This window comes from Triticum urartu, chromosome 7A, assembly GCF_056163025.1.
Source record: "Triticum urartu cultivar PI428250 chromosome 7A, HENAU_Tu73, whole genome shotgun sequence".
Taxonomy (NCBI): domain Eukaryota; kingdom Viridiplantae; phylum Streptophyta; class Magnoliopsida; order Poales; family Poaceae; genus Triticum; species Triticum urartu.
This window is the reverse complement of record NC_141879.1, coordinates 544,033,494-544,060,003: the sequence shown is the minus strand read 5'-3', so window position 1 is coordinate 544,060,003 and position 26,510 is coordinate 544,033,494. Positions and strand designations below refer to the sequence as shown.

The following is a 26,510-nucleotide window of genomic DNA, read 5'->3' as shown; positions in this document are numbered from 1 at the left end:
GAACTCATAGAAAAATATTGAAGTGCGTATGTGATCATGAGCTCTACATTAGCTATCAAATTTTGATCAGGAAGATGCCAAGAAATTCTTGAATCACTGGACAGAGTTCTTGGGGTATCTCTTGAGGTTATCCTTGTAGTGTACGAAGTACAACCCGAATCTTGAGGTGTATCCAGCGGTCCACTCCCAATTGTCGAGGAGAGACCACACAAAATACCTACGAACATCACAACCGTCCGTCCTGCAGAAATTACAGTATCAAAGATTAACTGATCTGTGGATAGCAAAAGAAGCTTTGACTGGTCAAGGGAAGGTAAAATTATGTTAGCATATTATGGAATCAGCTACATTTGTGAGGTAGTCATTGTGGTAGTTGATCCTTTTTGTGTCCTTGAGGAGAGCGGCGTATCTGAGAATGGGATCATCTGAACATGTTATCCTGGTCGTAGGTCCATCTCTTGGGATCCGGGCTAGTGGGTCCATCTGAGCATATACGAGTTTAAGGAAATGTGGTGGTCTGACGAAATACGGCAAGGAACCGAGATATACGGTCGTCCGCCGGGCGCATTTATGAAAACTAGGTAATGGCAAGGAGCCGAGCCGTTTGACGTGTGCATGCCGTCTGTTCCGAGATAAGCGTCGTCATTATTGCATGCAGGCGAGCACCAAACGACGGGCCACGTGATGTTTCGGGCGACATGCAATCATCCCCAGCTCGGACACAAACTAACCTCTCCATTGCGCAGTTTGTTTTGGGCACGCATAAATCATATTAATCCAACGCGTCTGCGCCTGCCATGGATCTAAAGAACATCTACACCTGGGGCACCTAAACTTTTCCCAAACGCCCAAACCGACAGCCCTGTCGTGAAGCACCGATCCAGCGGGATGCTTTATATACAGCCTAAATATGAGGCGGATATGAAGCGGTCTATGTGAGTTACCCCAGCATGGCCCATGCGTGCCCCATAAATATCCTCATCCGGAAAACCCTAGTCTGCAGTTGATGTGCACTGGGACCCGATCTTTCGATGAGAGAGGATAACTACGATTTTGGGTGGGACTTGACCCTCACGATCCGGCTACCAACCGTACAGGAAGAATTGTACACGACTGATATCCATGGCAATCGCTGAACCAACTGTTGGAGAACGTAGTAATTTCAAAAAAATTCCTACACACACGCAAGATCATGGTGATGCATAGCAACGAGAGGGGAGAATGTTGTCTACGTACCCTCGTAGACCGAAGCGGAAGCGTTGACGCAACGTAGAGGAAGTAGTCGTACGTCTTCCCGGTTCAACCGATCCAAGCACCGTTACTCCGGCACCTCCGAGTTCTTGGCACACGTTCAGCTCGATGGCGCTCCCCGGGCTCCGATCCAGCAAAACTTCGGGGAGGAGTTCCGTCAGCACGACGGTGTGGTGACGATCTTGATGTTCAACCGTCGCAGGGCTTCGCCTAAGCACCGCTACAATATGACCGAGGTGGAATATGATGGAGGGGGGCACCGCACACGGCTAAGGAACGATCACGAAGATCAACTTGTGTGTTCTAGGGTGCCCCCTGCCCCGTATATAAAGGAGCCAAGGGGAGGGGGCGGCCGGCCAAGGAGGGCGCGCCAAGGGGGAGTCCTACTCCCACCGGGAGTAGGACTCCCTTCTTTCCTAGTTGGAGAAGGAGAAGTGGGAAAGAGGAGGAAGAGGGAAAGGAAAGGGGGGGCGCCGCCCCCCTCTCCTTGTCCTATTCGGACTAGGGAGGGGAGGGGCGCGCGGCCACCTCTTGCCTCCTTTCCTCTTCTCCCTTAGGGCCCATGTAGGCCCAATAACCCCCGGGGGGGTTCCGGTAACCCCCCGGTACTCCGGTAAAATCCCGATTTCACCCGGGACGATTCCGATATCCAAATATAGGCTTTCAATATATCGATTTTTATGTCTCGACCATTTCGAGACTCCTCGTCATGTCCATGATCACATCCGGGACTCCGAACAACCTTCGGTACATCAAAATACATAAACTCATAATGAAACTGTCATCGTAACGTTAAGCGTGCGGACCCTACGGTTCGAGAACAATGTAGACATGACCGAGACACGTCTCCGGTCAATAACCAATAGCGGAACCTGGATGCTCATATTGGTTCCTACATATTCTACGAAGATCTTTATCGGTCAGACCGCATAACAACATATGTTGTTCCCTTTGTCATCGGTATGTTACTTGCCCGAGATTCGATCGTCGGTATCTCAATACCTAGTTCAATCTCGTTACCGGCAAGTCTCTTTACTCGTTCCGTAATACATCATCTCACAACTAACTCATTAGTTGCAATGCTTGCAAGGCTTATGTGATGTGTATTACCGAGAGGGCCCAGAGATACCTCTCCGACAATCGGAGTGACAAATCCTAATCTCGAAATACGCCAACCCAACAAGTACCTTCGGAGACACCTGTAGAGCACCTTTATAATCACCCAGTTACGTTGTGACGTTTGGTGGCACACAAAGTGTTCCTCTGGTAAACGGGAGTTGCATAATCTCATAGTCATAGGAACATGTATAAGTCATGAAGAAAGCAATAGCAACATACTAAACGATCGGGTGCTAAGCTAATGGAATGGGTCATGTCAATCAGATCATTCACCTAATGATGTGATCCCGTTAATCAAATAACAACTCTTGGTCCATGGTTAGGAAACATAACCATCTTTGATTAACGAGCTAGTCAAGTAGAGGCATACTAGTGACACTCTGTTTGTCTATGTATTCACACATGTATTATGTTTCCGGTTAATACAATTCTAGCATGAATAATAAACATTTATCATGATATAAGGAAATAAATAATAACTTTATTATTGCCTCTAGGGCATATTTCCTTCAGTCTCCCACTTGCACTAGAGTCAATAATCTAGTTCACATCGCCCTGTGATCTAACATCAATAGTTCACATCTTTATGTGGTTAATACCCATAGTTCACATCGATATGTGATCAACACCCAAGGCTTTACTAGAGTCAGTAATCCAGTTCACATCGCTATGTGATTAACACCCAAAGAGTACTAAGGTGTGATCATGTTTTGCTTGTGAGATAATTTTAGTCAACGGGTCTGTCATAATCAGATCCGTAAGTATTTTGCAAATATTTATGTCAACAATGCTCTGCACGGAGCTACTCTAGCTAATTGCTCCCACTTTCAATATGTATCTAGATCGAGACTTAGAGTCATCCAGATCTGTGTCAAAGCTTGCATCGACGTAACTCTTTATGACGAACCTTTTGTCACCACCATAATTGAGAAATATTTCCTTATTCCACTAAGGATAATTTTGACCGCTGTCCAGTGATCTAATCCTAGATCACTATTGTACTCCCTTGCCAAAAACAGTGTAGGGTATACAATAGGTACACAGCATGGCATACTTTATAGAACCTATGATTGAGGCATAGGGAATGACTTCCACTCTCTTTCTATCTTCTGCCGTGGTCGGGTTTTGAATCTTACTCAATTTCACACCTTGTTACACAGGCAAGAACTATTTCTTTGACTGTTCCATTTTGAACTACTTCAAAATCTTGTAAAGGTATGTACTCATTGAAAAAACTTATCAAGCGTCTTGATCTATCTCTATAGATCTTGATGCTCAATATGTAAGCAGCTTCACCGAGGTTTTTCTTTGAAAAACTTCTTTCAAAAAACTCCTTTATGCTTTGCAGAATAATTCTACATTATTTCCGATCAACAATATGTCATTCACATATACTTATCAGAAATGTTGTAGTGCTCCCACTCACTTTCTTGTAAATACAGGCTTCACCGCAAGTCTGTATAAAACTATATGCTTTGATCATCTCATCAAAGCGCTTATTCCAACTCCGAGATGCTTGCACCAGTCCATAGATGGATCGCTGGAGCTTGCACATTTTGTTAGCACCTTTAGGATTGACAAAACCTTCTGGTTGCATCATATACAACTCTTATTTAATAAATCCATTAAGGAATGCAGTTTTGTTTATCCATTTGCCAGATTTCATAAAATGCGGCAATTGCTAACATGATTTAGACAGACTTAAGCATAGATACGAGTGAGAAACTCTCATCGTAGTCAACACCTTGAACTTGTCGAAAACCTTTTTGCGACAATTCTAGCTTTGTAGATAGTAACACTACTATCAACGTCCGTCTTCCTCTTGAAGATCCATTTAATCTCAATGGCTTGCCGAACATCGGGCAAGTCAACCAAAGTCCATACTTTGTTCTCATACATGGATCCTATCTCAGATTTCATGGCCTTAAACCATTTTATGGAATCTGGGCTCATCATCGCTTCCTCATAGTTCGTAGGTTCGTCATGGTCAAGTAACATGACCTCCAGAACAGGATTACCGTACCACTCTGGTGCAGATCTCACTCTGGTTTACCTACGAGGTTCGGTAGTAACTTGATCTGAAGTTACATGATCATCATCATTAGCTTCCTCACTAATTGGTGTAGTAGTCACAGGAACAGATTTCTGTGATGAACAACTTTCCAATAAGGGAGCAGGTACAGTTACCTCATCAAGTTCTACTTTCCTCCCACTCACTTCTTTCGAGAGAAACTCCTTCTCTAGAAAGGATCCATTCTCAGCAATGAATATCTTGCCTTCGGATCTGTGATAGAAGGTGTACCCAACATTTTCTTTTGGATATCCTATGAAGATGCACTTCTCCGATTTGGGTTTGAGCTTATCAGGTTGAAACTTTTTCACATAAGCATTGCAACCTCAAACTTTAAGAAATGACAGCTTAGGTTTCTTGCCAAACCATAGTTCATACGGTGTCATCTCAATGGATTTAGATGGTGCCCTATTTAATGTGAATGTAGTTGTCTCTAATGCATAACCCCGAAACTATAATGGTAAATCGGTAAGAGACATCATAGATCGCATCATATCTAATAAAGTACGGTTATGACGTTCGGACACACCATTACACTGTGGTGTTCCAGGTGGCGTGAGTAGTGAAACTATTTCACATTGTTTTTAACTGAAGGCCAAACTCGTAACTCAAATATTTTACTTCTGCGATCATATCGTAGAAACTTTTATTTTTGTTACGATGATTCTCCACTTCACTCTGAAATTCTTTGAACTTTTTAAATGTTTCAGACTTGTGTTTCATCAAGTAGATATACTCATATCTGCTCAAATCATCTGTGAAGATCAGAAAATAATGATACCTGCCGCGAGCCTCAATATTCATCGGACCACATACATCAGTATGTATGATTTCCAACAAATCTGTTGCTCGATCCATTGTTCCGGAGAACGGAGTCTTAGTCATCTTGCCCATGAGGCATGGTTCGCAAGCATCAACTGATTCATAATCAAGTGATTCCAAAAGCCCATCATCATGGAGTTTCTTCATGCGCTTTACACCAATATGACCTAAACGGCAGTGCCACAAATAAGTTGCACTATCATTATTAACTTTGCATCTTTTGGTTTCAATATTATGAATATGTGTATCACTACGATCGAGATCCAACGAACTATTTTCATTGGGTGTGTAACCATATAAGGTTTTATTCATGTAAATAGAACAACAATTTATTCTCTTACTTAAATGAATAACCGTATTACAATAAACATGATCAAATCATATTCATGCTCAACGCAAACACCAAATAACACTTATTTAGGTTCAACATTAATCCCGAAAGTATAGGGAGTGTGCGATGATGATCATATCAATCTTGGAACCACTTCCAACACACATCGTCACTTCACCCTTAACTAGTCTCTGTTTATTCTGCAACTCCCGTTTCGAGTTACTAATCTTAGCAACTGAACTAGTATCAAATACTTAGGGGTTGCTATAAACACTAGTAAAGTACACATCAATAACATGTATATCAAATATACTTATGTTCACTTTGCCATCCTTCTTATCCGCCAATCACTTGGGGTAGTACCGCTTCTAGTGACCAGTCCCTTTGCAGTAGAAACACTTAGTCTCAGGCTTAGGACCAGACTTGGGCTTCTTCACTTGAGCAGCAACTTGCTTGCTGTTCTTCTTGAAGTTTCCCTTTTTTCCTTTGCCCTTTTCTTGAAACTAGTGATCTTGTCAACCATCAACACTTGATGCTCTTTCTTGATTTTTACCTTCATCAATTTCATCATCATGAAAAGCTTGGGAGTCGTTTTCGTCATCCCTTGCATACTATAGTTCATCACGAAGTTCTACTAACTTGGTGATGGTGACTAGAGAATTCTGTCAATCACTATCTTATCTGGAAGATTAACTCCCACTTGATTCAAGCGATTGTAGTACCCAGACAATCTGAGCATATGCTCACTAGTTGAGCGATTCTCCTCCATCTTTTAGCTATAGAATTTGTTGGAGACTTCATATCTCTCAACTCAGGTATTTGCTTGAAATATTAACTTCAACTCCTAGAACATCTCATATGGTTCATGACGTTCAAAACGTCTTTGAAGTCCCGATTCTAAGCCGTTAAGCATGGTGCACTAAACTATCAAGTAGTCATCATATTGAGCTAGCCAAACGTTCATAACGTCTGCATCTGCTCCTGCAATAGGTTTGTCACCTAGCGGTGCATCAAGGATATAATTCTTCTGTGCAGCAATGAGGATAAACCTCAGATTACAGATCCAATCCGCATCATTGCTACTAACATCTTTCAACACAATTTTCTCTAGGAACATATCAAAATAAACATATGAAAGCAACAACGCGAGTTATTGATCTACAACACAGATATGCTAATACTACCATGACTAAGTTCATGATAAATTAAAGTTCAATTAATTATATTACTTAAGAACTCCCACTTAGATAGACATCCCTCTAATCATCTAAGTGATCACGTGATCTAAATCAACTAAACCATAACCGATCATCACGTGAAATGGAGTAGTTTTCAATGGTGAACATCGCTATGTTGATCATATCTACTATATGATTCACGCTCGACCTTTCGGTCTCAGTGTTCCGAGGCCATATCTGCATATGCTAGGCTCGTCAAGTTTAACCTGAGTATTCTGCGTGTGCAAAACTGGCTTGCACCCGTTGTAGATGGACGTAGAGCTTATCACACCTGATCATCACGTGGTGTCTGGGCACGACGAACTTTGGCAACGGTGCATACTCAGGGAGAACACTTTTTATCTTGAAATTTAGTGAGAGATCATCTTATAATGCTACCGTCAATCAAAGCAAGATAAGATGCATAAAAGATAAACATCACATGCAATCAATATAAGTGATATGATATGGCCATCATCATCTTGTGCTTGTGATCTCCGTCTCCGAAGCACCGTCATGATCACCATCGTCACCGGCATGACACCATGATCTCCATCATCTTGATCTATATCAATGTGTCTTCACATGGTCGTCTCGCCAACTATTGCTCTTGCAACTATTTCTATCGCATAGCGATAAAGTAAAGCAATTATTTGGCGCTTGCATCTTATGCAATAAAGAGACAACCATAAGGCTTCTGCCAGTTGCCGATAACTTCAACAAAACATGATTATCTTATACAATAACTTATATCTCATCACGTCTTGACCATATCACATCACAACATGCCTTGCAAAAACAAGTTAGACATCCTCTACTTTGTTGTTGCAAGTTTTACGTGGCTGCTAAGGGCTTAGCAAGAACCGTTCTTACCTACGCATCAAAACCACAACGATAGTTTGTCAAGTTGGTGCTGCTTTAACCTTCTCAAGGACCGGGCGTAGCCACACTCGGTTCGACTAAAGTTGGAGAAACTGACACCCGCTAGTCACCTGTGTGCATAGCACGACGGTAAAACCAGTCTCGCGTAAGCGTACGCGTAATGTCGGTCCGGACCGCTTCATCCAACAATACCGTCGAACCAAAGTATGACATGCTGGTAAGCAGTATGACTTATATCGCCCACAACTCACTTGTGTTCTACTCGTGCATATAACATTAAACCATAAAACCTAGGCTCGGATGCCACTGTTGGGGAACGTAGTAATTTCAAAAAATTTCCTACGCACACGCAAGATCATGGTGATGCATAGCAACGAGAGGGGAGAGTGTTGTCTACGTACCCTCGTAGACCGAAGCGGAAGCGTTGACGCAACGTAGAGGAAGTAGTCGTACGTCTTCCCGGTTCAACCGATCCAAGCATCGTTACTCCGGCACCTCCGAGTTCTTGGCACACGTTCAGCTCGATGACGCTCCCCGGGCTCCGATCCAGCAAAACTTCGGGGAGGAGTTCCGTCAGCACGACGGTGTGGTGATGATCTTGATGTTCAACCGTCGCAGGGCTTCGCCTAAGCACCGCTACAATATGACCGAGGTGGAATATGGTGGAGGGGGGCACCGCACACGGCTAAGGAACGATCACGAAGATCAACTTGTGTGTTCTAGGGTGCCCCCTGCCCCGTATATAAAGGAGCCAAGGGGAGGGGCAGCCGGCCAAGGAGGGCGCGCCAAGGGGGAGTCCTACTCCCACCGGGAGTAGGACTCCCTTCTTTCCTAGTTGGAGAAGGAGAAGTGGGAAAGAGGAGGAAGAGGGAAAGGAAAGGGGGGGCGCCGCCCCCCTCTCCTTGTCCTATTCGGACTAGGGAGGGGAGGGGCGCGCGGCCACCTCTTGCCTCCTTTCCTCTTCTCCCTTAGGGCCCATGTAGGCCCAATAACCCCCGGGGGGGTTCCGGTAACCCCCCGGTACTCCGGTAAAATCCCGATTTCACCCGGGACGATTCTGATATCCAAATATAGGCTTTCAATATATCGATTTTTATGTCTCGACCATTTCGAGACTCCTCGTCATGTCCATGATCACATCCGGGACTCCGAACAACCTTCGGTACATCAAAATACATAAACTCATAATGAAACTGTCATCGTAACGTTAAGCGTGCGGACCCTACGGTTCGAGAACAATGTAGACATGACCGAGACACGTCTCCGGTCAATAACCAATAGCGGAACCTGGATGCTCATATTGGTTCCTACATATTCTACGAAGATCTTTATCGGTCAGACCGCATAACAACATATGTTGTTCCCTTTGTCATCGGTATGTTACTTGCCCGAGATTCGATCGTCGGTATCTCAATACCTAGTTCAATCTCGTTACCGGCAAGTCTCTTTACTCGTTCCGTAATACATCATCTCACAACTAACTCATTAGTTGCAATGCTTGCAAGGCTTATGTGATGTGTATTACCGAGAGGGCCCAGAGATACCTCTCCGACAATCGGAGTGACAAATCCTAATCTCGAAATACGCCAACCCAACAAGTACCTTCGGAGACACCTGTAGAGCACCTTTATAATCACCCAGTTACGTTGTGACGTTTGGTGGCACACAAAGTGTTCCTCTGGTAAACGGGAGTTGCATAATCTCATAGTCATAGGAACATGTATAAGTCATGAAGAAAGCAATAGCAACATACTAAACGATCGGGTGCTAAGCTAATGGAATGGGTCATGTCAATCAGATCATTCACCTAATGATGTGATCCCGTTAATCAAATAACAACTCTTGGTCCATGGTTAGGAAACATAACCATCTTTGATTAACGAGCTAGTCAAGTAGAGGCATACTAGTGACACTCTGTTTGTCTATGTATTCACACATGTATTATGTTTCTGGTTAATACAATTCTAGCATGAATAATAAACATTTATCATGATATAAGGAAATAAATAATAACTTTATTATTGCCTCTAGGGCATATTTCCTTCAGTCTCCCACTTGCACTAGAGTCAATAATCTAGTTCACATCGCCCTGTGATCTAACATCAATAGTTCACATCTTTATGTGGTTAATACCCATAGTTCACATCGATATGTGATCAACACCCAAGGCTTTACTAGAGTCAGTAATCCAGTTCACATCGCTATGTGATTAACACCCAAAGAGTACTAAGGTGTGATCATGTTTTGCTTGTGAGATAATTTTAGTCAACGGGTCTGTCATAATCAGATCCGTAAGTATTTTGCAAATATCTATGTCAACAATGCTCTGCACGGAGCTACTCTAGCTAATTGCTCCCACTTTCAATATGTATCTAGATCGAGACTTAGAGTCATCCAGATCTGTGTCAAAGCTTGCATCGACGTAACTCTTTATGACGAACCTTTTGTCACCACCATAATTGAGAAATATTTCCTTATTCCACTAAGGATAATTTTGACCGCTGTCCAGTGATCTAATCCTAGATCACTATTGTACTCCCTTGCCAAAAACAGTGTAGGGTATACAATAGGTACACAGCATGGCATACTTTATAGAACCTATGATTGAGGCATAGGGAATGACTTCCACTCTCTTTCTATCTTCTGCCGTGGTCGGGTTTTGAATCTTACTCAATTTCACACCTTGTTACACAGGCAAGAACTATTTCTTTGACTGTTCCATTTTGAACTACTTCAAAATCTTGTAAAGGTATGTACTCATTGAAAAAACTTATCAAGCGTCTTGATCTATCTCTATAGATCTTGATGCTCAATATGTAAGCAGCTTCACCGAGGTTTTTCTTTGAAAAACTTCTTTCAAAAAACTCCTTTATGCTTTGCAGAATAATTCTACATTATTTCCGATCAACAATATGTCATTCACATATACTTATCAGAAATGTTGTAGTGCTCCCACTCACTTTCTTGTAAATACAGGCTTCACCGCAAGTCTGTATAAAACTATATGCTTTGATCATCTCATCAAAGCGCTTATTCCAACTCCGAGATGCTTGCACCAGTCCATAGATGGATCGCTGGAGCTTGCACATTTTGTTAGCACCTTTAGGATTGACAAAACCTTCTGGTTGCATCATATACAACTCTTATTTAATAAATCCATTAAGGAATGCAGTTTTGTTTATCCATTTGCCAGATTTCATAAAATGCGGCAATTGCTAACATGATTTAGACAGACTTAAGCATAGATACGAGTGAGAAACTCTCATCGTAGTCAACACCTTGAACTTGTCGAAAACCTTTTTGCGACAATTCTAGCTTTGTAGATAGTAACACTACTATCAACGTCCGTCTTCCTCTTGAAGATCCATTTAATCTCAATGGCTTGCCGAACATCGGGCAAGTCAACCAAAGTCCATACTTTGTTCTCATACATGGATCCTATCTCAGATTTCATGGCCTTAAACCATTTTATGGAATCTGGGCTCATCATCGCTTCCTCATAGTTCGTAGGTTCGTCATGGTCAAGTAACATGACCTCCAGAACAGGATTACCGTACCACTCTGGTGCAGATCTCACTCTGGTTTACCTACGAGGTTCGGTAGTAACTTGATCTGAAGTTACATGATCATCATCATTAGCTTCCTCACTAATTGGTGTAGTAGTCACAGGAACAGATTTCTGTGATGAACAACTTTCCAATAAGGGAGCAGGTACAGTTACCTCATCAAGTTCTACTTTCCTCCCACTCACTTCTTTCGAGAGAAACTCCTTCTCTAGAAAGGATCCATTCTCAGCAATGAATATCTTGCCTTCGGATCTGTGATAGAAGGTGTACCCAACATTTTCTTTTGGATATCCTATGAAGATGCACTTCTCCGATTTGGGTTTGAGCTTATCAGGTTGAAACTTTTTCACATAAGCATTGCAACCTCAAACTTTAAGAAATGACAGCTTAGGTTTCTTGCCAAACCATAGTTCATACGGTGTCATCTCAATGGATTTAGATGGTGCCCTATTTAATGTGAATGTAGTTGTCTCTAATGCATAACCCCGAAACTATAATGGTAAATCGGTAAGAGACATCATAGATCGCATCATATCTAATAAAGTACGGTTATGACGTTCGGACACACCATTACACTGTGGTGTTCCAGGTGGCGTGAGTAGTGAAACTATTTCACATTGTTTTTAACTGAAGGCCAAACTCGTAACTCAAATATTTTACTTCTGCGATCATATCGTAGAAACTTTTATTTTTGTTACGATGATTCTCCACTTCACTCTGAAATTCTTTGAACTTTTTAAATGTTTCAGACTTGTGTTTCATCAAGTAGATATACTCATATCTGCTCAAATCATCTGTGAAGATCAGAAAATAATGATACCTGCCGCGAGCCTCAATATTCATCGGACCACATACATCAGTATGTATGATTTCCAACAAATCTGTTGCTCGATCCATTGTTCCGGAGAACGGAGTCTTAGTCATCTTGCCCATGAGGCATGGTTCGCAAGCATCAACTGATTCATAATCAAGTGATTCCAAAAGCCCATCATCATGGAGTTTCTTCATGCGCTTTACACCAATATGACCTAAACGGCAGTGCCACAAATAAGTTGCACTATCATTATTAACTTTGCATCTTTTGGTTTCAATATTATGAATATGTGTATCACTACGATCGAGATCCAACGAACTATTTTCATTGGGTGTGTAACCATATAAGGTTTTATTCATGTAAATAGAACAACAATTTATTCTCTTACTTAAATGAATAACCGTATTACAATAAACATGATCAAATCATATTCATGCTCAACGCAAACACCAAATAACACTTATTTAGGTTCAACATTAATCCCGAAAGTATAGGGAGTGTGCGATGATGATCATATCAATCTTGGAACCACTTCCAACACACATCGTCACTTCACCCTTAACTAGTCTCTGTTTATTCTGCAACTCCCGTTTCGAGTTACTAATCTTAGCAACTGAACTAGTATCAAATACTTAGGGGTTGCTATAAACACTAGTAAAGTACACATCAATAACATGTATATCAAATATACTTATGTTCACTTTGCCATCCTTCTTATCCGCCAATCACTTGGGGTAGTACCGCTTCTAGTGACCAGTCCCTTTGCAGTAGAAACACTTAGTCTCAGGCTTAGGACCAGACTTGGGCTTCTTCACTTGAGCAGCAACTTGCTTGCTGTTCTTCTTGAAGTTTCCCTTTTTTCCTTTGCCCTTTTCTTGAAACTAGTGATCTTGTCAACCATCAACACTTGATGCTCTTTCTTGATTTTTACCTTCATCAATTTCATCATCATGAAAAGCTTGGGAGTCGTTTTCGTCATCCCTTGCATACTATAGTTCATCACGAAGTTCTACTAACTTGGTGATGGTGACTAGAGAATTCTGTCAATCACTATCTTATCTGGAAGATTAACTCCCACTTGATTCAAGCGATTGTAGTACCCAGACAATCTGAGCATATGCTCACTAGTTGAGCGATTCTCCTCCATCTTTTAGCTATAGAATTTGTTGGAGACTTCATATCTCTCAACTCAGGTATTTGCTTGAAATATTAACTTCAACTCCTAGAACATCTCATATGGTTCATGACGTTCAAAACGTCTTTGAAGTCCCGATTCTAAGCCGTTAAGCATGGTGCACTAAACTATCAAGTAGTCATCATATTGAGCTAGCCAAACGTTCATAACGTCTGCATCTGCTCCTGCAATAGGTTTGTCACCTAGCGGTGCATCAAGGATATAATTCTTCTGTGCAGCAATGAGGATAAACCTCAGATTACAGATCCAATCCGCATCATTGCTACTAACATCTTTCAACACAATTTTCTCTAGGAACATATCAAAATAAACATATGAAAGCAACAACGCGAGTTATTGATCTACAACACAGATATGCTAATACTACCATGACTAAGTTCATGATAAATTAAAGTTCAATTAATTATATTACTTAAGAACTCCCACTTAGATAGACATCCCTCTAATCATCTAAGTGATCACGTGATCTAAATCAACTAAACCATAACCGATCATCACGTGAAATGGAGTAGTTTTCAATGGTGAACATCGCTATGTTGATCATATCTACTATATGATTCACGCTCGACCTTTCGGTCTCAGTGTTCCGAGGCCATATCTGCATATGCTAGGCTCGTCAAGTTTAACCTGAGTATTCTGCGTGTGCAAAACTGGCTTGCACCCGTTGTAGATGGACGTAGAGCTTATCACACCTGATCATCACGTGGTGTCTGGGCACGACGAACTTTGGCAACGGTGCATACTCAGGGAGAACACTTTTTATCTTGAAATTTAGTGAGAGATCATCTTATAATGCTACCGTCAATCAAAGCAAGATAAGATGCATAAAAGATAAACATCACATGCAATCAATATAAGTGATATGATATGGCCATCATCATCTTGTGCTTGTGATCTCCGTCTCCGAAGCACCGTCATGATCACCATCGTCACCGGCATGACACCATGATCTCCATCATCTTGATCTATATCAATGTGTCTTCACATGGCCGTCTCGCCAACTATTGCTCTTGCAACTATTTCTATCGCATAGCGATAAAGTAAAGCAATTATTTGGCGCTTGCATCTTATGCAATAAAGAGACAACCATAAGGCTTCTGCCAGTTGCCGATAACTTCAACAAAACATGATTATCTTATACAATAACTTATATCTCATCACGTCTTGACCATATCACATCACAACATGCCTTGCAAAAACAAGTTAGACATCCTCTACTTTGTTGTTGCAAGTTTTACGTGGCTGCTAAGGGCTTAGCAAGAACCGTTCTTACCTACGCATCAAAACCACAACGATAGTTTGTCAAGTTGGTGCTGCTTTAACCTTCTCAAGGACCGGGCGTAGCCACACTCGGTTCGACTAAAGTTGGAGAAACTGACACCCGCTAGTCACCTGTGTGCATAGCACGACGGTAAAACCAGTCTCGCGTAAGCGTACGCGTAATGTCGGTCCGGACCGCTTCATCCAACAATACCGTCGAACCAAAGTATGACATGCTGGTAAGCAGTATGACTTATATCGCCCACAACTCACTTGTGTTCTACTCGTGCATATAACATTAAACCATAAAACCTAGGCTCGGATGCCACTGTTGGGGAACGTAGTAATTTCAAAAAATTTCCTACGCACACGCAAGATCATGGTGATGCATAGCAACGAGAGGGGAGAGTGTTGTCTACGTACCCTCGTAGACCGAAGCGGAAGCGTTGACGCAACGTAGAGGAAGTAGTCGTACGTCTTCCCGGTTCAACCGATCCAAGCATCGTTACTCCGGCACCTCCGAGTTCTTGGCACACGTTCAGCTCGATGACGCTCCCCGGGCTCCGATCCAGCAAAACTTCGGGGAGGAGTTCCGTCAGCACGACGGTGTGGTGATGATCTTGATGTTCAACCGTCGCAGGGCTTCGCCTAAGCACCGCTACAATATGACCGAGGTGGAATATGGTGGAGGGGGGCACCGCACACGGCTAAGGAACGATCACGAAGATCAACTTGTGTGTTCTAGGGTGCCCCCTGCCCCGTATATAAAGGAGCCAAGGGGAGGGGCAGCCGGCCAAGGAGGGCGCGCCAAGGGGGAGTCCTACTCCCACCGGGAGTAGGACTCCCTTCTTTCCTAGTTGGAGAAGGAGAAGTGGGAAAGAGGAGGAAGAGGGAAAGGAAAGGGGGGGCGCCGCCCCCCTCTCCTTGTCCTATTCGGACTAGGGAGGGGAGGGGCGCGCGGCCACCTCTTGCCTCCTTTCCTCTTCTCCCTTAGGGCCCATGTAGGCCCAATAACCCCCGGGGGGGTTCCGGTAACCCCCCGGTACTCCGGTAAAATCCCGATTTCACCCGGGACGATTCCGATATCCAAATATAGGCTTTCAATATATCAATTTTTATGTCTCGACCATTTCGAGACTCCTCGTCATGTCCATGATCACATCCGGGACTCCGAACAACCTTCGGTACATCAAAATACATAAACTCATAATGAAACTGTCATCGTAACGTTAAGCGTGCGGACCCTACGGTTCGAGAACAATGTAGACATGACCGAGACACGTCTCCGGTCAATAACCAATAGCGGAACCTGGATGCTCATATTGGTTCCTACATATTCTATGAAGATCTTTATCGGTCAGACCGCATAACAACATATGTTGTTCCCTTTGTCATCGGTATGTTACTTGCCCGAGATTCGATCGTCGGTATCTCAATACCTAGTTCAATCTCGTTACCGGCAAGTCTCTTTACTCGTTCCGTAATACATCATCTCACAACTAACTCATTAGTTGCAATGCTTGCAAGGCTTATGTGATGTGTATTACCGAGAGGGCCCAGAGATACCTCTCCGACAATCGGAGTGACAAATCCTAATCTCGAAATACGCCAACCCAACAAGTACCTTCGGAGACACCTGTAGAGCACCTTTATAATCACCCAGTTACGTTGTGACGTTTGGTGGCACACAAAGTGTTCCTCCGGTAAACGGGAGTTGCATAATCTCATAGTCATAGGAACATGTATAAGTCATGAAGAAAGCAATAGCAACATACTAAACGATCGGGTGCTAAGCTAATGGAATGGGTCATGTCAATCAGATCATTCACCTAATGATGTGATCCCGTTAATCAAATAACAACTCTTTGTCCATGGTTAGGAAACATAACCATCTTTGATTAACGAGCTAGTCAAGTAGAGGCATACTAGTGACACTCTGTTTGTCTATGTATTCACACATGTATTATGTTTCCGGTTAATACAATTCTAGCATGAATAATAAACATTTATCATGATATAAGGAAATAAATAATAACTTTATTATTGCCTCTAGGGCATATTTCCTTCACCAACTCCACGGCGTTATCGACCGAGCCAACGGTGCGATCGACCTATCCACGAAGGATTTTTCCTGCAAGCAAATCGAAGAACATGCATTAAAATAATAGCCAAGCAATCTCAAAATTGCGAATATGATAGATGGGATTAATCTCATAAGATGGGGTTCCGATAGGATGTCTTGACGGTCGCACTAGCCGCTACGAGCGAAGACAAATAAAAGTAGCAATATAGCTAAACTTCTCTAAACAAAACCCGAATCTAAACCATAACAGTAGCTAGCTATTTATTAAAGCCGTCCACCGCCTTCGGATGTTGATGCGATAGGTCTTGGTGAATACGTCCAAACGATGAGACGACCCATACGGAGGTGTGCACAGCAGGCCGGACTAGTTTATTCAATGGCCCAAAGTTGCTCTCCCAACGCACCAAAAAATAAGGTCTTGGACCCACGTGCGTGGCTGGTTTGGATCTTAGGAGCAAAGTCCAAAACTTGTGTGGTCTTGCGCACTTGGACGTTATGGACCACGTTGCATGCATGTTGGATGAATTGGTGGGAAACACGTTCATGCAATTACTTTTTCTTCTTGTGAACGAACATGCATCTCCATCTTTCATCTCTAAGTGAGCATCTCTTGTTGACTCTCTGGCCCATTCGTTTCTGGGTACAAATAAATCACAACATGAGTGTAATATCATAGTTCTATTTGTTAAATAATATATCCAAAAGAACGAAAGTACCTGGTTAATAAATTGCCGTGTAATATTCGTAGACGTTTCTAAGATAGCTATGTGCACATCATCCTCCCTTCCTTAAAAACAAAGCCGCCCTCGGCTTTTATTTATCTGGAACACATCATATAGCAAAGCAAAAATAGATGCAACACATATAGGTCGTTCCAAAAGCATGAGCTCATGAGGATGAAATAAATTTGTTATAGCACCATTAGGAATATCATGAAAAGTTTGACCCCACACAAAGTCTATGTATGAATTATGGGGATGCAAACTAACTATATGGGTACACTGTATATCTGGATCACACGGTGGGACAATCAACGGAAACATTTCAAAATTGATAGCAAGCATAGTGTGCATAGTACGATCCGTTGATTTAGCTTTCCCATCATTTACTATTTCATCAGGGGTCATAGGAAGCAAGTTGATGGTTTTTCCTTCAAACACAAGAGTATACGAATTTGTTCCACCATGATGAGTAACACTATTATCATATTGCCAAGGTCGACCTAACAATAAAAAACAAGCTTGCATAGGTACAACATCACAGTCAACGTAATCACGATATGAGCCAAGTGTAAATTGTACTCGCACACGACGTGTTACCTTCAACTTATCACAGTCGTTGAACCATTGGATGTAATATGGATGGGGGTGTCTCGTAGTGGTGAGGCAAAGTTTCTCGACCATCTCTATACTCGCCAAATTATTGCAGCTTCCACCATCAATGATCACACGAACGGAATGCCCTTTGACAACAAACTTAGTTTGAAAAAGATTATGGCGTTGAGGCATCTCAGTATGCCCAACCTGGGCACTAAGTACTCGCATGGTGACAAGGCTTGGGTATTGATCTGCCATCGCTGCATTAACATGTATCACCTCCGTCTCATTCTCCTCGGTGTTACCTACATTATTAGTGGCAAGCATAGCACGTGTATCTTCATCCAAATCACTAGCAGAAGAGTACTCACCATCTTCCCGTACAATGAATGTTCGTTTATTTGGACAGTCCTTCATCAAGTGCCCGCCACCTTTACATATATGACACTTCATGTCCCTTGTGCGTCCAGACAAAGTGGTGGGTGCTACAGAAATTGCTTTCGAAGCCTCAGATGATTGTGCAGCTGATTTTGAACTTGAAGGGTGTGCACCATTGTGCAAGATAGGTGGTGTTGACTCAGTAGTGGATGACACAGTAGGAGAGGGTGACCATGATGAGCGGCGACCTGCAGAAAAATTACCTCGTCCCTTGTTGTGTCGTCCATGTACTTCCCTTTCAGCTTTACAAGCAAAATGAAACAGACGAGTAATAGAGTTGTACTCCTTATAGTCCAAGATATCCTGAATATCACGATTCAAACCACCTAAAAATCTAGCCATCATAGCATCTTCGGTTTCAACTAAACCACATCGCACTAAGCCAGTTTGCAATTCTTGATAATAATCCTCTACAGAACTGCTATCTTGTTTTAAACGTTGCAATTCATTTAGTTTGTCACGAGCATAATATGAAGGAACATAGCGTTGTCGCATAGCTCGTTTTAAACCATCCCAAGTAGTAGGTATATTATTCGCATTAATACGACAATATTCACTCCACCACATGGAATCAAAGTTTGTAAATTCACTAGTGGCCGCTCTAACTCTTTGGTTCTCAGGAATATCATGACATGTAAATTTTTGTTCAACAGAAAGTTCCCAGTCAAGATAAACATCTGGATTATATTTACCATTGAAAGCAGGCATAGTAAATTTAATTTTAGCACTAGGGTGTTCATAATCTCTAGCATCATACCTGGGTTGACCTCGTGCCATACCTTGATGGTTGAAACGTAGTTGCCGATGACCACGACCATTGTGGTGGTTGACCATTTGGTCGTCTTCGGTGTCACCAGAATAATCCTCGTAGTTGTCCCCATGTTGTTCAACGCGGGGAGGAATTTGTTGGTGCTGGTTTATGGTGACGGCATCAGTGACAGTAGTTGGGTGTTGTGGATGACCCATGGGCACACGTCGAGCTCGCGAAATAGGGCAACACCTGCGGAGTTGCGAGGATCAACATTGGTGTTGACGCGGGGTGCAGCCTGCAACTCATCCAGACGTGACAAGATGTCCTGTAGATGTGTGTTGGCAACACCCTGTGCATCCTCGATGGCCTTGAGCCTCTCTTCGGCCGCAATTTGGGCACCCTCAAGTTGGGCGAGACGCTCGCTGGTGACTTTCACATCTGCGGTGAGGCCCTCAAGTGTGGGTTGTTCCTGGGCCATTGTTAGAGAAAGAGAGAGAAAAAACACAGTGTATAATCCCTATCAACTAGTAGGACGTGGTGGAGAAAATTCGCTCACTCTCAAGCTTAGTATCAAATTCTTACTTGTTCTTACCAATGCAACAGGTGGTGATCGGCGCGTTGGTGTTGGCTTCAAACTATCAATGGAGATTGAATGGAGCGATAACCAGGAATCAGTAAAGCCGGGACCTGTACTTATTGGTAGAAAAAAATGTAGCTTGGCAAAGGCTTCTCAACTCACAATATTAGTGGCACAATTTAGCAAAAAGCAATGCAAGTTGAATAATTGCTCAAACTTCTAGCTAGTGCTGGCAGTCGACTAGTAAGAGATAAAACAATCTAAGCCCAGATACTGAATCAAGTGAATGGAAAGCGATGAAAGTATGATAGCTCTAAATAGCTAGATATAAATGAGGTATAAACACAGTATATGGCAACACTCGAAAATAGATGATAGACAAAGTTGCGAGCAAGTAGCAGCAAAAATAATGTCCAGGGTAGCAAACAGAACAAAGTAGTCCAAAAGAGATGAGCCGGCCTGATCTTTCTTTTTCAACTTTTTTTCTTTTTTTTTCTTTTTTTTCCTTTGGTTTTTTTTTTGCTTTTTTTTGCTGTTTTTTTTCAGGCCGGTTTCTAGCAGAAGATACGTAGGACACAATTTGGAGTAACAAGGACGTAGATTCTTGTTTGTTGGAACTTGTGCTACTAGAGCTTAAATACTGCTAGCTAACCACCAGATAAAATAAGGCACAGTTCTCACGGTGATGCTTACCAGCATGCAAGATCGGAAAGAAAATTAAGGGAACAATACACGTCGGGAAGACAAACACGTGAAAACGGAAACAAACGCCGGATAAAAGAAAAGATTAAACAAATAGATCGGCGCGCGTGAATAGATGGACACGCAAACAACAGGAGAAAGTAAGACATGACGTGTGGTGCGGGATCGTGGCTTTACTGCTGCGCGTGTCACGCAAAGAAAAGGCGAGGAATCCGGTAGCAAAGAAACAAGAATTGAGACACAATCGGATGCAATCAGCTCCTTTTTTTTGGATTTTTTTATAGACAACTAATTGGCGGAACAGAATATTACGGTGGGGAAAAGAAGGATTGATCTAGTAGATATATTTTCCCAAACTAATCTAAACCAGCACTAATAACAGGATGAATGCAACCAAAAATTCAACAAAGCAAATACCAGATGCAAATTGCTAAAGGCTAAAAACGATAGGTGCAGCGGATGAACTAATCTAATTTTTTTTGGCTTTTTTGTGGGTTGTAGGACTGAAAAATAATCTAACCTAATAAAACTGTAAATCTCTCACCGATGAACCTGAAAACTGATACCACTTGATGTGCACTGGGACCCGATCTTTCGATGAGAGAGGATAACTACGATTTTGGGTGGGACTTGACCCTCACGATCCGGCTACCAACCGTACAGGAAGAACCGTACACGACTGATATCCACGACAATCGCTGAACCAACTCCACGGCGTTATCGACCGAGCCAACGACGCGATCGACCTATCCACGAAGGATTTTTCCTGCAAGCAAATCAAAGAACATGCAAGAAAATAATAGCCAAGCAATCTCAAAATTGCGAATATGCTAGATGGGATTAATCTCACAAGATGGGGTTCCGATAGGATCTCTTGACGGTCACACTAGCCGCTACGAGCGAAGACAAATAAAAGTAGCAATATAGCTAAACTTCTCTAAACAAAACCCGAATCTAAACCCTAACAGTAGCTAGCTATTTATTAAAGCCGTCCACCGCCTTCGGATGTTGATGCGATAGGTCTTGGTGAATACGTCCAAACGATGAGACGGCCCATACGGAGGCGTGCACAGCAGGCCGGACTAGTTTATTCGCTGGCCCAAAGTTGCTCTCCCAACGCACCAAAAAATAAGGTCTTGGACCCATGTGTGTGGCTGGTTTGGATCCTAGGAGCAAAGTCCAAAACTTGTGTGGTCTTGCGCACTTGGACGTTATGGACCACGTTGCATGCATGTTTGATGAATTGGTGGGAAACACGTTCATGCTCTAAGTGAGCATTTCTTGTTGACTCTCTGGTCCATTCATTTCTGGGTACAAATAAATCACAACATGAGTGTAATATCATAGTTCTATTTGTTAAATAATATATCCAAAAGAACGAAAGTACCTGGTTAATAAATTGCCGTGTAATATTCGTAGACGTTTCTAAGATAGCTATGTGCACATCAGCAGTCAACCAGGACTCCACTTTAGTCCCCTCTCTGTCCACTCCACTTTCAATCCCCTCCGAACCCAACGATGGCCAGCGACCGAAGTAGAGCTACCTCCGGTGGGGAATCCGGCTCCGACGATGATGTGGAGGAGGTCGCCCTCCGCATCGCGTTGAGGCGTTCGCAGCTCGACCAAGGAAGATCCAGCAGCGGCAGATCTACTTCATCAGCGCCTGGCGCCCGTCGACGTCATCGGCCCGTCCTGCGCGGCGCTCCGCTTCGGGCGCTCCGCTCCTTAAGGTACGCCGCCCACCACCACCCTCTGCTCCGGAATTGGTACCCAGCCACCACTGGGGCCTCGTGCCCGCACCGGAGCCGGCACGTCCAAGGACGCCCGAGGCGCGAGCAACTCGGCACGAGCGGCATCAGGCGTGGGAGAGGGCGGCGGCGGGGGAGGCGTTGTGTGCGCACCGGTCGATCCTGATGTCGCGCTCCTCCATCGGTCCTCCGCCGCAAGAATGCCAATGCACTCCGACTCGCCATCAAGTTGTCGGAGCGTGAGGTAAACAAGGAGGCGACGGCGAAGGCGTAGGCGGCCTGTCATGCAAAGGAGCAAGATCGCCTGCTTCGTATGTTCTCGGGCAAAAGGTGCAACTCCGACTTCGACCTGATGGACAGCTCCAGCTTCGACGACGACGCACCTACGCACGCCCGACGCCTACATGAGAGGGGCATAACCGCGTCGAGGGCTGGATGGTGAAGGGGCCGGCGAGGAAATGATGATTTCTTTCGCCCTTCCCTATTTTATTGACATTTTATCCATGTTCTAAGTATTTGTATTATGAATTTGCACTGTCCGTCGATGAACATTTGATGAACTATGTGCTTTTGTCCGGCGATACAATGATGATCGGGCTAGTTGATCGTGTTTTATACTTTACACATTGTGTTGCATGGGTTGAATGACTTTGGGGTTCCGGATACGAGGAATGCGGGTTTGGAAGCCAACATATGAGGCGTGCCTGATGAGTGCCCGGACGCGTCTGGACATTTGAGAGGCCGGATTTGCAAGTCTGGCTGTAGATGCTCTAACTTAGAGCTCAATTATGAACCCGGCCTTGACCCCGAGCCCCTGATTCAGAGCATCATCGTGTAGGGAAAAAAAAGTGCGTCAAGTACATCGCACTAGATAATGCTCATTAGCATAAATTTCGAACCATTTCATAGATAGTTCCATTTCATAACTAAAGGGAGTGCGCCCATCTTACAGAAGCCGGTCGATACTGACTAACACACTGACGATACAGACCAAAAGGGTACGACACCAACGATTAGATGCAGTAGGGGGCGAATACAATATGCATCTGTTGATATCCTACATCGAGATCACTTGAAAAGAACGAACAAAGAAAAGGAAGGAGTCCGGGCATGGGTGCCATGGCCAAATCAATCAAACGAAGTGACTCTTAATTAAGCCGGCCATAATAGGGAGGGACGCGACATTAATTATTCCAAAGAAAAGGAAAGGAGCCTGGTGCCTGCCATGGATGGCTAAATGGTAAATGTCTACCTAATTTAAGGAAGCTTAAAAAGAAAAGGAAGAAACCGAGGTGGTGACATGGCTAAATTCAATCGAACATAAAATGACTATTAATTAAGCCTACCATAATAGAAAGAGGTGATGAATATAGATTGGACCGACACCTTCTCATATGTTTTTTTTTAATTTTCCACCTTCTCATATGTTATTGGTGAGGCGTGCATACCTCCTGATCAATTGCACTCCAAATTAGAACGTTCCATAAAATGAATACAATTAGAACGCCATAAAAAGTGTTCTCACGTTTTAATTTTTGTGTCAGTTTTAATGTCTTCTAACTTTTGGAAAATCTTATTCAATTTTTTAAAATCCTTCATGAATCTTAAAATGTTTGTGTAACTTTATTAAGAAACTGTTCATGTATGGGAATAATATTTATATAATTTAAAACATATTCGCCCTTTTCTCGAAAAATCATGTAATTCTAAAAAGTGTTCATGTGCTTAAAAATATATTCGTAATTTAAAAAATACCCATGCCCTTTAAGATATTCCATGTGATTTAAAAGGTGGTTGTGCTCCAAAAAGAATGTTGATGCATTTTGAAAAATAAATATGAAATTTTAAAGTCAATGGGCGTATGAGGGACTAGACGTAGACAATACCTCGGGAAGGGTGGCATTCATGCCCCATCTCGATGAGATTAGGTAAAACAACATTAAACATTCACTTGCAACGGCGTAGTTTAGTGAGAGATGTGAGTGCGGTGGCCGAGATCATCACCTTTGGATTGACCATATTTGCATGCATTCCAAATTTGACCATTGGTGAGGGCGGGAAGGAGGATAAACAACAACATAAATGAGATACTGTATTCAAATAGATAACATGCACCACTGAATTGGTCTTGAGTCATGCTTATTGTGCTAGAAGTATGTGATTCTTTTCTCCCGCTGCAACGGGCAAGTTTGCTAGTAGATTCTAATATGGTGACCATCAAGTTGGCGCCCTATCAGCGGGATGGCAGCAGCCATGACTTGATATGGCCGCCCCATAGAGCTATCTGCGTGAAGATCTGCTGGCTCGTGCGCGTCCAGCCTGATTGATGCCCGGTGCTGGTGAGCAGTAGGTGGTTTGGGGCTTGCGATCGACCTGTGCGGCGGGATTCACGCATCCACGCACTGCTTGATGCATGGGCGCCGGCGGCAACTGAGCTATTCGACGGGCAAAGACCATCCTACCCAAAAAAAAAAGGAAAGACATCGACCTGCGTGAGATCACCTACGGGAGAAAAAAACATGAACCCTAGATGCATCAAGGTGATTTCTGATAGGGTGCTTACGTTGTAATCCACGCACTATGAGAACGAACCGGAGGCGGACATGGCTCCCGATCTGGCAGCGGCGGCGGGGATGGATTAGTGAAGAGGGTGCGGGTCGTACTTATCCACCTACCGACGGGCAGGTCGCCGTTCGCTGCGTCTGTCCCCATACAGCGGAACAGTTTGGCTCAGAAAAACAACTGATCCATCCATACTCCACCCGGTTGATCGTCAATTTAATGCGTGGGTCCTCCCCAACAATAATTTAGCAATACGGGTAGCGCATACTGAAGAAATACAGAAAACGTGTGCATCCCGATGTGGCCCAACTGACTAGATTTCAGGATCAGCTGTGCTCACGACCAGAAACGAATTTTCGGTCCTTGAGGGCCATCTTGAGGGAGATCTATTGCTGTAATCCATCCCTGAAACAAGGGAGTTACTTTAATGTTATGTCGAATGCACATTAGTTACACTATTGAAAACATGCACATCCTTTTCCTTTGTTATGTTCAAAAACTTTGAATATGTTTTTTCTGTCTCTTTGCAGTATTGTAATATTCAGATGTAGCAAATCATATTGTGCATATACTGATATACTTGCCATTTTCAGCGATGTAGACTGTCGGAGGTGTTGTATCTATCATTGACATAGTTCATGAGGCTCCTCATGCTGCCAGGCACAATGTACAACCATATCGAATTGGCTTGCACGTATGGAGGCTAACAAGAGCAATATTCAGTCATGATGCCTGCAGTACCGCTCAAAAAAAAAGTCATGATGCCTGCAGTTAATTTTCAGAAATCCAAATGCAACATTTTTACAACAAAAAATTGTCAGTCTGCATGTTGCTAATGTGATGGTTATTTTATTGCTAATTGGCTTCCCATTTCTGAAAGCTGACAATGTACACATGAGTATGAAGTTAGATTTAAAAAAAATCAAGATACATGAGGGGTAGGAACTGAACTTACGGAGGCTGATGGATCCGCTGTCTGCCAAGGTATCATTCAGCAAGTATTTCATGATAGTGGTATGGTCTTCCTTTGTGTACCATCCTAGCTGAAACTCTTGTGCTCTCTTGGTGGCCTCAACGTCAGCTGTGGAGTTTGAGATAGGCTCGTACCATATCACATCCAATGACATCCCCACCTCTCCATTCTGCTCTGCCTGCATAATGTTGATGCACAGAAACTCAGTCTTCTATTGTTCATTTCAAACTATATTTTAACTTCAGGCCCAAGGGGAAATCACATCAAGGGTGTCTGACCTTGTACTTCTTCCTGTAGATGTATGAAACTGTGGTGTGAGCGAGGATGATGTTCTCAGCGACAATGTATTATGCAAAAAAGAATTTATGCAGGATACCAACACCCCCCTGCATGCATGCATATCATCCTAGGATTTTTTTTTAAATCACCGAATTATCCCTGTTCATTTGTCCACTAGTTGGTGTATGTACTTATGTGTGCACGAATAGCAAGCTTGAAAAACGTTCTTATATTATGGGACGGAGGGAGTACAAGATTATTAATGGCAGGTGCAAGCTGGAGATTTACAACATTTAGACATATGAACCTCAAGCTGGAAATTGTTTCTCAAAAAAATAAGGGACAGGAAATTGGCCGACATACTCGTAGTTCTCTCAGCCATGCATTTCAAACTGCTTTTTTTAGAAAATTCAAACTGCTAGTCTGTAATTACAGGAGGAGAAGGGAAGGCACAGGGCCCAACGGAGGAGGAGAATCGCGGGCTGTACTGCCATGGGCTCTCAGTTTGGGCCCAAACCAGCAGCGCGTGTACGTGCTGGTGGCACCGGCGGGA

At 43.2% G+C, this 26,510-nt stretch overlaps 1 long non-coding RNA gene and 1 pseudogene across 1 annotated transcript; both read right to left on the bottom strand.

The window, feature by feature from the left end:
- LOC125519004 (beta-glucosidase 34-like) lies at window positions 1-26,510 on the bottom strand (annotated as a pseudogene).
- On the bottom strand, window positions 24,213-25,058 carry LOC125522555 (uncharacterized). The gene is made up of 2 exons (XR_007289822.2): window positions 24,707-25,058; window positions 24,213-24,601 (listed from the first exon to the last, which is right to left on the bottom strand). It is a non-coding gene; the product is annotated as an uncharacterized LOC125522555 (long non-coding RNA).